This window comes from Thunnus thynnus, chromosome 16 (genome assembly GCF_963924715.1).
Source record: "Thunnus thynnus chromosome 16, fThuThy2.1, whole genome shotgun sequence".
NCBI lineage: Eukaryota > Metazoa > Chordata > Actinopteri > Scombriformes > Scombridae > Thunnus > Thunnus thynnus.
In genome coordinates, this window is record NC_089532.1 from 23,453,255 (window position 1) to 23,463,508 (window position 10,254).

Genomic DNA, 10,254 nt, shown 5'->3' on the forward strand with positions numbered 1-10,254 from the left:
CAAGTGAATGTTAATGAAAATGTAAATGCAATTGTAGGGCAGTTACTGCATAACCAAGAGCTTTTGTCTATAAATACTAGCGTCAACCAGAAAAACTAAATGTCTGCTGAGCTCTCACAACATTAGTTCTATGTCGCATTGGTTTTTATATAAAGATCTCCTCCTAACATGTCTCAAGACATAAATACTCTGCTTTGAATAATAATTTAGGCCTGATAGGTTTTTCTACAAAAGGTTCAATTGCTTCAATAAAAAAATTAATTAAATCTGCACTTTTCCTTGTGTTGTGCATTTAACGTTCTGTCTTTTTACTAAAATAAATCTGCTCCTCCCTCACTGAAGAATCCAGAATCTATGAATAAGCAAATATCTTTCAAAGGTTTAACTGCTGGATGCAAAATAACTCCTACAGTATTTAACTGTAAAGTCCATTCTCAGTTAATGTGCACATGAGGCTTCCAGTTTCCAAATCAAACTTCTGGACCACGATTGGCTCCAAACTAGTTGTGATTTCACAAATCATGCTTGTACAATCATGCTCGTACGTGCACGTCTTAAAATCAGATTTTTGGTGAGCACAGAGAAACTGTCTAACTTTAGCAGATGTATGTAAAAAAAAACAGCCTTCTGGTGTCAAACTCTGCACATACTTCATTCTGCACAGTGAAGCTCAAACATCCAACTGAAATAACAATAAGCAAAACACATTTTCGAGTGGAGGCGGACTTGAGCCGAGAATAAAGGCATATCTACATAGTCAGGGCTGAGTTGCACAGTATGTACAGTCTGTTCACTGTTGACACCTCCTCCTTTTCCAGTGTTAATACTGCATAAAGGAAAGGTAAAACAAGCAGCAGCCACAGTGAGAGTGAGCAGATGACAAAAATTTTATACCCTATTGTTTTAGTCATATAGTAAAGCCCTACCAATGTGCAGTATCACAGGCTCTGATCATGGTTGCTCACTGTATGCAGACATCTGTTCTCCTGACTGGATGAAACTTGTAAGCGGGGCTGCCAAGTCTCACGTATCGACTGTGAGACTCACCAATTGACAATTTTCACACACTCTCACGCCACACATCCATTTTCTCACACAGTGAAAAAACAAATTCATAACTGATCATTTCGCAATGTGAAAAGAGGAAACTGACAGCACACAGACAGACAAGACAGAGCAGCACAGCGCAATAGCAGCAGGGGAAAGCGACAAATGTAGCCTACACAAATATATTATATTGTAATTTATTCCCATGCATGCTGCTCAGAGTAATCTCAGTCAGCAGCTCTTCTGGCAGCTCTTCTGGCAGCAGCAGAGCACCCTAGGCGAGCCACTGACATGCCCCCCCCCCTCCCATAAATTTCACACCAAGCTGAAGTCAAAACTTGGCAGCCCTGTGGTAAGGAATCAAGCTGCTGAGACCACCAACAGGGGCAGAAATCATACACAAACACTGTTGTGCCAACTTTGCATTTTGTCACTTCTTATATTCAGTTAATAAAAGCTTCCTCTAAGTGGTACCACAACAGCTTTCTTTAGGCTCGTCATAGCAGAACCCTTCATGTTGCTGCAGGGCAGTTTTTTTTTTAGGAAACACCTGTGTAACTGTCTACAGCCAGTTGGCATGTCGGACAAACAGGAGAGCACTGACAAACATTTACAGTCTGTTTACAGACACTGAGTACTGCTGAAAGAATTGATGTCAGCTTACATCTCACCTCCTTTAAACTTTACACTGAGAAGCGCAGCACCTCAAGACATGTAGTGGACACACCCTAAAATGCTTCCACACTGGAGTGTCAGAGAGGATCTTTTAGGGTGCTCAGGCAGACAGGCACTGGCTCAATGGTTTATGAAGCCATATAGACGAGGTCTGAGACCTTTGCATCCTGCAGAGAGAGAGGGAGGGAGGGAGGGAGAGGGTACAGCATAATGACAGGGAAAGGAATGAGTAAGAGAGGACAATGAAGGAGGTTTGTAGAAGTTGAGGCCTTGCAGAAATACTCCCTGCAGAACTGACCTGACGTCTGTCCCCTCAGGGACCATAACTGAGTTATAACGTTGTTTTTGTGTTTACCTCAGACAGAGAGACAGATGTGCACCATTTTTTTTCTGACAGGATTCTTGAAGCAAAGAAAGAAATTGTAAAATCACCAGTTTCTGTACAACCAGGTTTGAATGTGATGCAATAAACACAATGTTCAGAGAGCAACACCTCTAATAACATTCACATTTCATATTGCATGTCTGGTAGAAACCCGTTTTCACAGAAAGAGGCTCTTTTTCTGCGTACATATTCATGGTGCACATTGTCAAACATGCCCAGTTCAAACAATTTAGTAATACCGAGAAGCATATGGAGATTGAAATTAACCTTCCCATTACATTATGGTTAAAACTTAAACCATGTAATTAATTCTCAATTATTTCTCATACTGGCACGAAGCATTAGAACATATCCTTGACTTAGGATTTATTAACACACAAAACAAAAGATGCTCTGTTGCTGATGTGCCATTGATGAACAAGATAGTTTACCTGATTTCCGGTATTGTATTGTTTCATAAAAAATGTCTGCAGTGCTTCACTGCACTGTATTATACTGTCACCATTTTAATGAAACCAAAATTGAGACTAATAATCTATGCAATTATCTTTTTCATGCAAGATCTAATGCAAATAAATAGCATCCAGGAATGATAGTTTTAGTTTTTGAAGGCCTATAACTGATATAACATCCGTTTTGAAGTAGTTCAGTCATTTGACTCTGCAGTAATGCTTAAAGCTTTCCAACAGACAGACAACTACACAAATAACAGAACCTAAAACAAACGACTGTTCTGAATCTATGGTATCCAAAGTGTCTCTCACCTGTGTTTCACTTGCCTTCAAAAGTGTCAGAGGGTTTTGGGATACGGGGAGACTACCTGACATCCAACATATAAGGATAGGAGATATTGCCATTCCACAATCCCTTACTCCAGCACTTCATAACAGTTTTCACATATGAACTCCAGACTATGTAGCACACAGGAGATTGTCAATGTCAGATGTGTTCTCACCTAATGGAAATACTGTTTGGTTTTGGCGAGGGGTGATGCCTGGGTAGAGCGTTCAGGAGGCAGGACATGACGCAAAATGTATGCCGCGGTTGTAATTCAGCATTTTTAAGCTTTTCACCATGGCATAAAATAGCTTTTATTTTATGAGATGTCCTCTCTCCCATTAGCACTGGCTTCACAGTGGAGTGTTGAGGCGTTATCAAAACAAAGCTTAGCTAGTCTGCTGCATTTACCCAGCGCAAGCTGGACGATAGAAACATCATCAACACGGTCGCTCGCTCGGTGTGAATCTCCGGAAAATTCACTGCTGTATTCACACATGGGCTCAATCAGCCATTACACGGACTTTGTACTAGGGAGCTGGCAGGTTAAGTCCATTTAATGTCCAGTCCGACTGATTCGGGCATTTGCGTTCACACATACAGCTCCTCTGGGTAATGTCCACAAAATTTCAGGATTGCAGTGCATGTGTAAAAGGGGCTCATGACTAATGATGCTGGTATTCCCAACCAATTCAGCTTTAGCCTAATTGATGGAACTGTAAGAAAGTCAGTCCTTCAATCCATCTCATTTTATTATCAATATTCACATTTGAAAATGTTTGAAGGAAATATGTAGAACACATACAATGTACAAACTTTTTCTTAGATGTAAAGACAGGGCTTCAGGGATTAAAAACTTAGTGATTAACTTAGATGAACAAGTTTGTTTCTGGTCAGTGTCACATGTTTACATTACCGTGTTTTTTTCTCTCATAGCTGTCTTTTCCGCACTTCAAATACATCATTGCCTTAACTGTTTTTTTGTTTTGTTTTTTTTTTTAATTAAAGTGGAGGAAGTGTAGCCAGAAAAAAAAAAAAATAGCTCTACCTATGTCTTGTGTTTTTCAGGCCCAACATTTTCAGCCTTCATCACATTGCCTTGACAGGTTTTGCCTGCTTGTCTCTTTATCATCCTGTTTGAAGCTTCCATGTTTTCCTCTTCCAATACATTTCCATTAAAGTGTCTGATTAATGTGTTTTCCACTGTTCTCCGTCTCATGCCTGTAGCCTGCATTTAGGCCCTGCTACCAAAACCAGACAATATTGTTACTTAGCCTGTGTTTGGTCCAGATCAAGAAAATGAAAGAAAAGCTAAACTTACTCATGGAGCTCTCTGAAGACCAGTCGTCTTACATCAGCAGCAGAACATGTACCCACAAGGGAGAATCTAAGTATAATCTGGTGACTGACAAGTTATACATTTTGACACACTTCAAAGCTTTTTTCTTCTTCACGGGTAGTTACATTAAGAAATGAACATTAACTGAGACTGCAATAGGCCTCTTTTGTAAATAACAGAGGGTGGACAGGAGTGTCTGTACCACAAAGTGATGTAGGGAATGATTGCTGTAAAAAGAATAAGAGTTTTTACTAAGTTTTAATGAGTAACACCCAGAATACATGGAGGTGGTCGTGGGTACAACACACCTCTGTTTTAATCTCTATTCCATTCCAGTGACAATCCCCCAAACTGACATGCTAAACATTGTTTTCTCTATAGATAACCTCTGAAAATTTGAATCTGGTATACCTGTAATCTAACTGGTGGATTCACATAAAGCAATTAGACTGGATTAAGACAGGTGGACATATTACTTCAGTGATACCAACAAGTTGTGAGGCCTCACACTCTGCCCTCACTTGCTAAATTGCTTGGACTATTTGTGAGAAACCCAGTCAAATTAACATGTGTCTCTGCACTTGTGCTTGCATCATTTCATTCTATCAAATAAAGTAATTAGACCAATGACCTGTCGATCACACATCAAAGACAATGCCCAGGGTAGAGTAATATTTCATATTTGTGTTTTCATTTCTAGTAGCTGAAGACCACCAACACAAATCACACCTATTAAGTTCGAAGTCCCAAGTTTGACTTGCCATGATAGTGCAAAAGAGATTTTAAAGTTGACAAGATGCAACTAGTGACCACAGTGAATACATAATACCAAATTCTGAAATCCTTTTTATTGCTTTACAGTTGTATTCAATAAGAATCAAAATACCAAAATACAAAAGCGCGGTTCCTTGCCCGCTCACATGCATACTGTATGCAGTGGGGAACAGAGGGCAAGCATTAAAAACACTTTTCTTTAATAATATGATAAGACATTTTAATCCCAAGATCGATCTTTTATATGCTTTTTCCTGTGGATGCATGAAGCTCTAACCCTGTTAAGTCTCGCGTGGCCTGCCTTTGGTAAGACCAACTCATTTATCTTTATTTAACGGTACTTTACCACATTGCTGGCTCAGCAACGGCTGTGCGGGCGGCGGTGGCTCAGGAGGTAGAGCGGGTTGTTCATTAATCGGAAGATCAGTGGTTCAATCCCCGGCTTCTCCAGTCCGCATGTCAAAGTGTCCTAGGGCAAGATACTGAATCCCAAATTGCTTCCGAAGGCTGTGCTATCTGTGTGTGTGTGTGAGAATGATTAGAAAGTCCTCCTGATGAGCAGGTTGGCACCTTGCATGGCAGCCTCTGCCATCAGAATGTGTGTGTGAATGGGTGAATTTGGCATGAAGTATAAAAGCGCTTTGAGTGGTCGGAAGACTAGAAAGGTGCTATATAAATGCATTTAATTTGCCATTTGCTGTTCCCGCTGTTGTCAGATTGTTTGACCTACTGACAGCCACCGTGTAGACACCACAACATGGCTAACCTGTGTTAGCTGTTTGAAATACACCATGCATTACAAATGGCTAATGGAACTAACGGCTAACAGAGTTAACAGTTAACAAATAAAATGTACATTAATGTAACTGTTTTGGGTCAATTCTTAATGTAAACATTGATATTTTTAATAATGCACCAGCTTAGACGGCTACTTGTACAATTTACAATATTAGTCCTCTGAGAATCTCTTTCATATCCAAGCAAAATTGGTATTGCATCTGAAATATCCCTAACCAGATCAAATCAGAAATCGAGGCAAATTGGGACATTGGATTGTAGGTTGAATGAGAGAATGAAAATAATTACCATAAATATAACTAACTAGCCCATGGATGTGGAATTTGGCTTAAATAAGCGATGACCTACAGTATGTAGCTCAGCAGTATTTGCCAAGGATTAACGTCCATGTTTGTCCAGGGCCATCATACGAAAGTTTTTCATATTTATTAAAGACGTCTGTTTTAAACTTAAAACATTTTCTTTTATTACAGAGTTTCCAGAGGACCACAATAGAGAGCTTGTGAGGCACCAGGGAAGACAGCTGTGGATGGACCTGCACACAGCTTGACACAGCTGCACAAATTGTCCCCGAATTGCATTCATTCACAGTCAATAATATGAGCTGTCAAAAAAACAGACAGACAAGCATGTACACACACACACACAGACACACACTCTCTCTATCTCTGTCTCAAACTGAAATTTGCAGACCATTTCACAGTATCAGGCTTGATGAGAAAGGAATGCCTGCATGTGCTAGAATGGTAAATATCAGAGGAAATTAGTTGTCCAGCCATGACAATCGGGCCATCTGTCTCAGAAACAGAAATAAATGAATCGAATAACAGGACAGAGAATAGATGGAGGAATATGAGGAAAAACAGAATAAAATGGTAATATTAGCCAGTAAAAGGAGACAATTAAAGCCTTAGATGCAAATACTCACATGTACTAAAGAAAAACAAAGGGAAAACAGGGAGAGAGGAACAGTCGACTACAAAGACTATCATATTACATAATTTAAGGCAGTCTGTGATTGGTGCACAATGCCGTTCACCCCAACGGCCATCAAAGGGTAACAAAAAAACACACACAAGCAGACTTCTGCCTGAGACAATTACAGTTTTCTCTTTTATTGCTCTAATGGTAATAAGAACCATAGGGGGAAAAAAGTTATTTTACCTTTTGTTGGTCTCTCATGAAGCTGGTTGATAGTACATAACTGGAGGTCTTGCAATTGGGACACAAATCCAAAAGTATTTTTCCACAGGAAAGGTCTCTATGTAAAAAATATATATATATATTTAATAACCACCCTAGTAAACTTGAGATATCTGATTATTTTTGTGTGCTGTTAATTTATTCAGTAACATTATGTAAACACAAAACCAATCTACTTTGTTTACTAGCTAACTTAAAAGTAACATGTAACCTACTTTAGCTAGTAACTACTACTCATGTTTTAACAGAAACATAGTTATATTAGCTGTAAAAATACAACGAACAAAAATTAGTTATCGAAAACAGCAATACTAGACATTTATTCATTAACTCACTCTTGATTCTTGCATACATTTTGAATTGTCAAACAAACTGGAACTCACAAGCCTAAATACAATGTAGCCATTGTAGACCACTTGTGAGAAAGGTTTGCAACTCTTAGCATTTGTTAAAAAATAACAAACACATGCCTTTCATTCGTTGAGCCACAAATGTAGGTATGAAACCAGCGTTATCTCAAATGCCTGGAGCCCTTCAAGTTTAGGTGCTAGTGAATGCAGTACATAACTTGTTTTTGAGGAGTGCTCATTTATTTTACAGGAATTGTATCAGTGTACATTACAGTCCTGATGCTATGACAACAGAGCCAGTAACTCCACACTTCACTCCATGATAAAGTCCTTTCAACCCATGTCAGCACTGTTTAGCAGTGAACCCCCCTGAGCTCCTCTGTCTTCACCAAAATGGAGTCTGGATTTCCCTGGAGGCCTAGTTTAAAACCCAATTTCACCCCTACAGCCACAGAGGAGCAAAGTACAAACCAAAAGGCCCTGAACACAGTGAGCTGTGATACAGAGGGGAAGTTGTTTTATTTCATATTGTTGGCCTGAAAATATTTTTCTGTCAAGATTTAGGTTTGTTATGAACCCATGGATTTGATGAATGATGAATGATGGATACTGACAAAAAGCAGCCTTGTTAATTAATTCAAATTTTTTCCAATTTTAACCTCACATCTCCTCCTACACCTGTGTGGCTTTGACTGTATCCTGACTCTTATTATGGCCCTGAAGCCGCTATCCGGGTTTTTCTAGAAATAGAGTACTAATCTCAGTGGAATTCATAAACTGGCTAAATCAGGGTTAAACAAAAGAAACCAATGAATTCAGCTTTAGGATGGATTTCTCTTTCATAGCCTCAGAGGTCCCAAGAGCTCATCTGGAAACCCAGTTTATCACCCCTGCAGCAGTCACAGAGGTGCAACTGGCTCCCATGAGAACCAAAATGGAGTCAACACACCATTTTTGTGGAAAACACTCAGTGGCTCAGAAGCTTTTATCCTCTTTACCCCGAATTCACAGTGTCTTTAAGAGCAATTCTTCCACTGCATTTCTCGTACAGTATTAAGCTATTATCACTGCCAGAGTAAACAGCAGGAGCAAAGCACTACACCAGGCCTGTTTTATCCTCTAAAATCACAACAAGTCCATATTCCTTCAAACATAAGCTAATAAATCTTGGAACAATGAAAGGATTAATACCTATTTATTTTGACAATGAACCTATAGAAACAAGCTTTATAATTTCAAAGTTACCCCCAGAAGAGCTTAGTCAAAACTTAGTGTAAAAAAGTTAAAACTTTTTGATGGACATGTACTGTAACCGTTTCACTACAGTAGCTTGGAAGCATTTATAAAAGTCAGGACACAAGTTGGGAATTTCATTTCGTCCTTGGACCCAGGCTTATCACAACATACACTACTGCTACTCTCAGAGCAAAATGACCCATTTCAGGCCCCTGCCACATTCAGTTTCAGAAACCACATTTTAAAACTCCACAGATTGGCTTTTTGGCCACAAGAAAACTGAATTTCTTCTCATGGATTTTGGATATGTTATTTTTGCCAGTCTTATATCTACATTATATCTGCTTAGGCTAAACAGCAGTGGCTGGCTCCACTGGTATGAATGCCATGGCCTGCTCAGTAGTCCAGTGGTCATCCTCACTTATCTAGCTCCACTAATCTTACAAATAGTTATATCAGAAAACCTTTCCACACCACTCTCTGACCTAGTGCACCTTTACAGCGTCCTTGAATCCTATCCTCACTCAGGCAAAGAGGACATCTACACTATCTGTCTGAGCTAAACAACATTGGCTGGGCCAACTGGCTTGATAAACCTCATCTGAATGCCATGGCCTGCTCAGTTGTCCAACCACCATCACTCTACCTCTATTAAACATAAACTCCTTAAAGGTCGAGTGTGTAGAATTTAGAGGCATCTAGCGGAACAGACTTGAGAGAAATGAAATATCCATAAGTATTTTTTTATTAGTGTATAATCACCTAAAAATAAGAATCATTTTGTTTTCATTACCTTAGAATGAGCCCTTTATATCTACATAGGGAGCAGGCCCACTTCCATGCAGCCTGCTATGTTGAACCGCCATGTTTCTACAGTAGTAGAATGGACAAACCAAACACTGCTCTAGAGAGGGCCTTCTGCATTTTTGCAAGTTTTGCAGCCTTTGTAAGTTCTCCTACACCCTTGGAAGGGGAGGAGGAGGGGTATTCAGTTGGTCACAATCTGCAACTTCACCGCTAGATAACACTAAATCGGGTTCTTTAACAAACACACATTAAGTTAACTAGCATGCCAAGCTAACTAGTATGCTAACAGCATGTTAAGGTAGGAACATACCACCTGAGCCACCAGCTGCTGCACAGTCCACTCAACAAACCAACCAAACCTCTCCAGCTTCCTCATCCTCGCAAGCAACACACCATACAGTAAGTATCATGAGTTAACATTATAGGTTTAGGATTCTGCATGTACCTTTTTTAGAGAACAGGGTACCAGAAATGTCTGGAAACCTTTATGGCAAGGAAGTCACATAGACGATTTGGCAAACAGGAGAGGAGGGTTTCTGGTACTGATATATAAGGGCTTAATGAGGTTACAAGGGACAGGTGTTCAGGGCAGAGTGGGTCAGGTGACTTGCAGGAACAGGAAACTCAAGGGGGGTGACTGGTGGACAGATGAGGGATAGCAGGGTCTGGAAAGTTTCACACAGCATACAGGGCTTTATTTGGATAAGGAGCAGAAGGGATAAGGAGAAAAAGAATAGGTAAGGAGGACATGCTGATTATTAAGTTCAAAGGTTGATTCTTTACTTTGGAACAGCAGTGTAGCAAAAGAAAGAAAGAAAAAATATTCAAGCTGAACACAAACTTTTATTTTAGAATCAGTATTA

At 39.7% G+C, this 10,254-nt stretch overlaps 1 long non-coding RNA gene across 2 annotated transcripts in view; it reads right to left on the reverse strand.

Moving 5' to 3' along the window:
- Positions 1 to 9,953, reverse strand: part of LOC137200201 (uncharacterized) — a 236,412-nt gene extending 226,459 nt beyond the window's left edge. For both annotated transcript variants that reach the window (XR_010931924.1, XR_010931923.1), the window contains exons 1-2: positions 9,837 to 9,953; positions 6,960 to 7,056 (exon numbers count right to left, since the gene is read on the reverse strand). This is a non-coding gene — a long non-coding RNA (uncharacterized lncRNA). The remainder of the gene's footprint in view (positions 1 to 6,959; positions 7,057 to 9,836) is intronic.
- Positions 9,954 to 10,254: the final 301 nt, after the last annotated feature.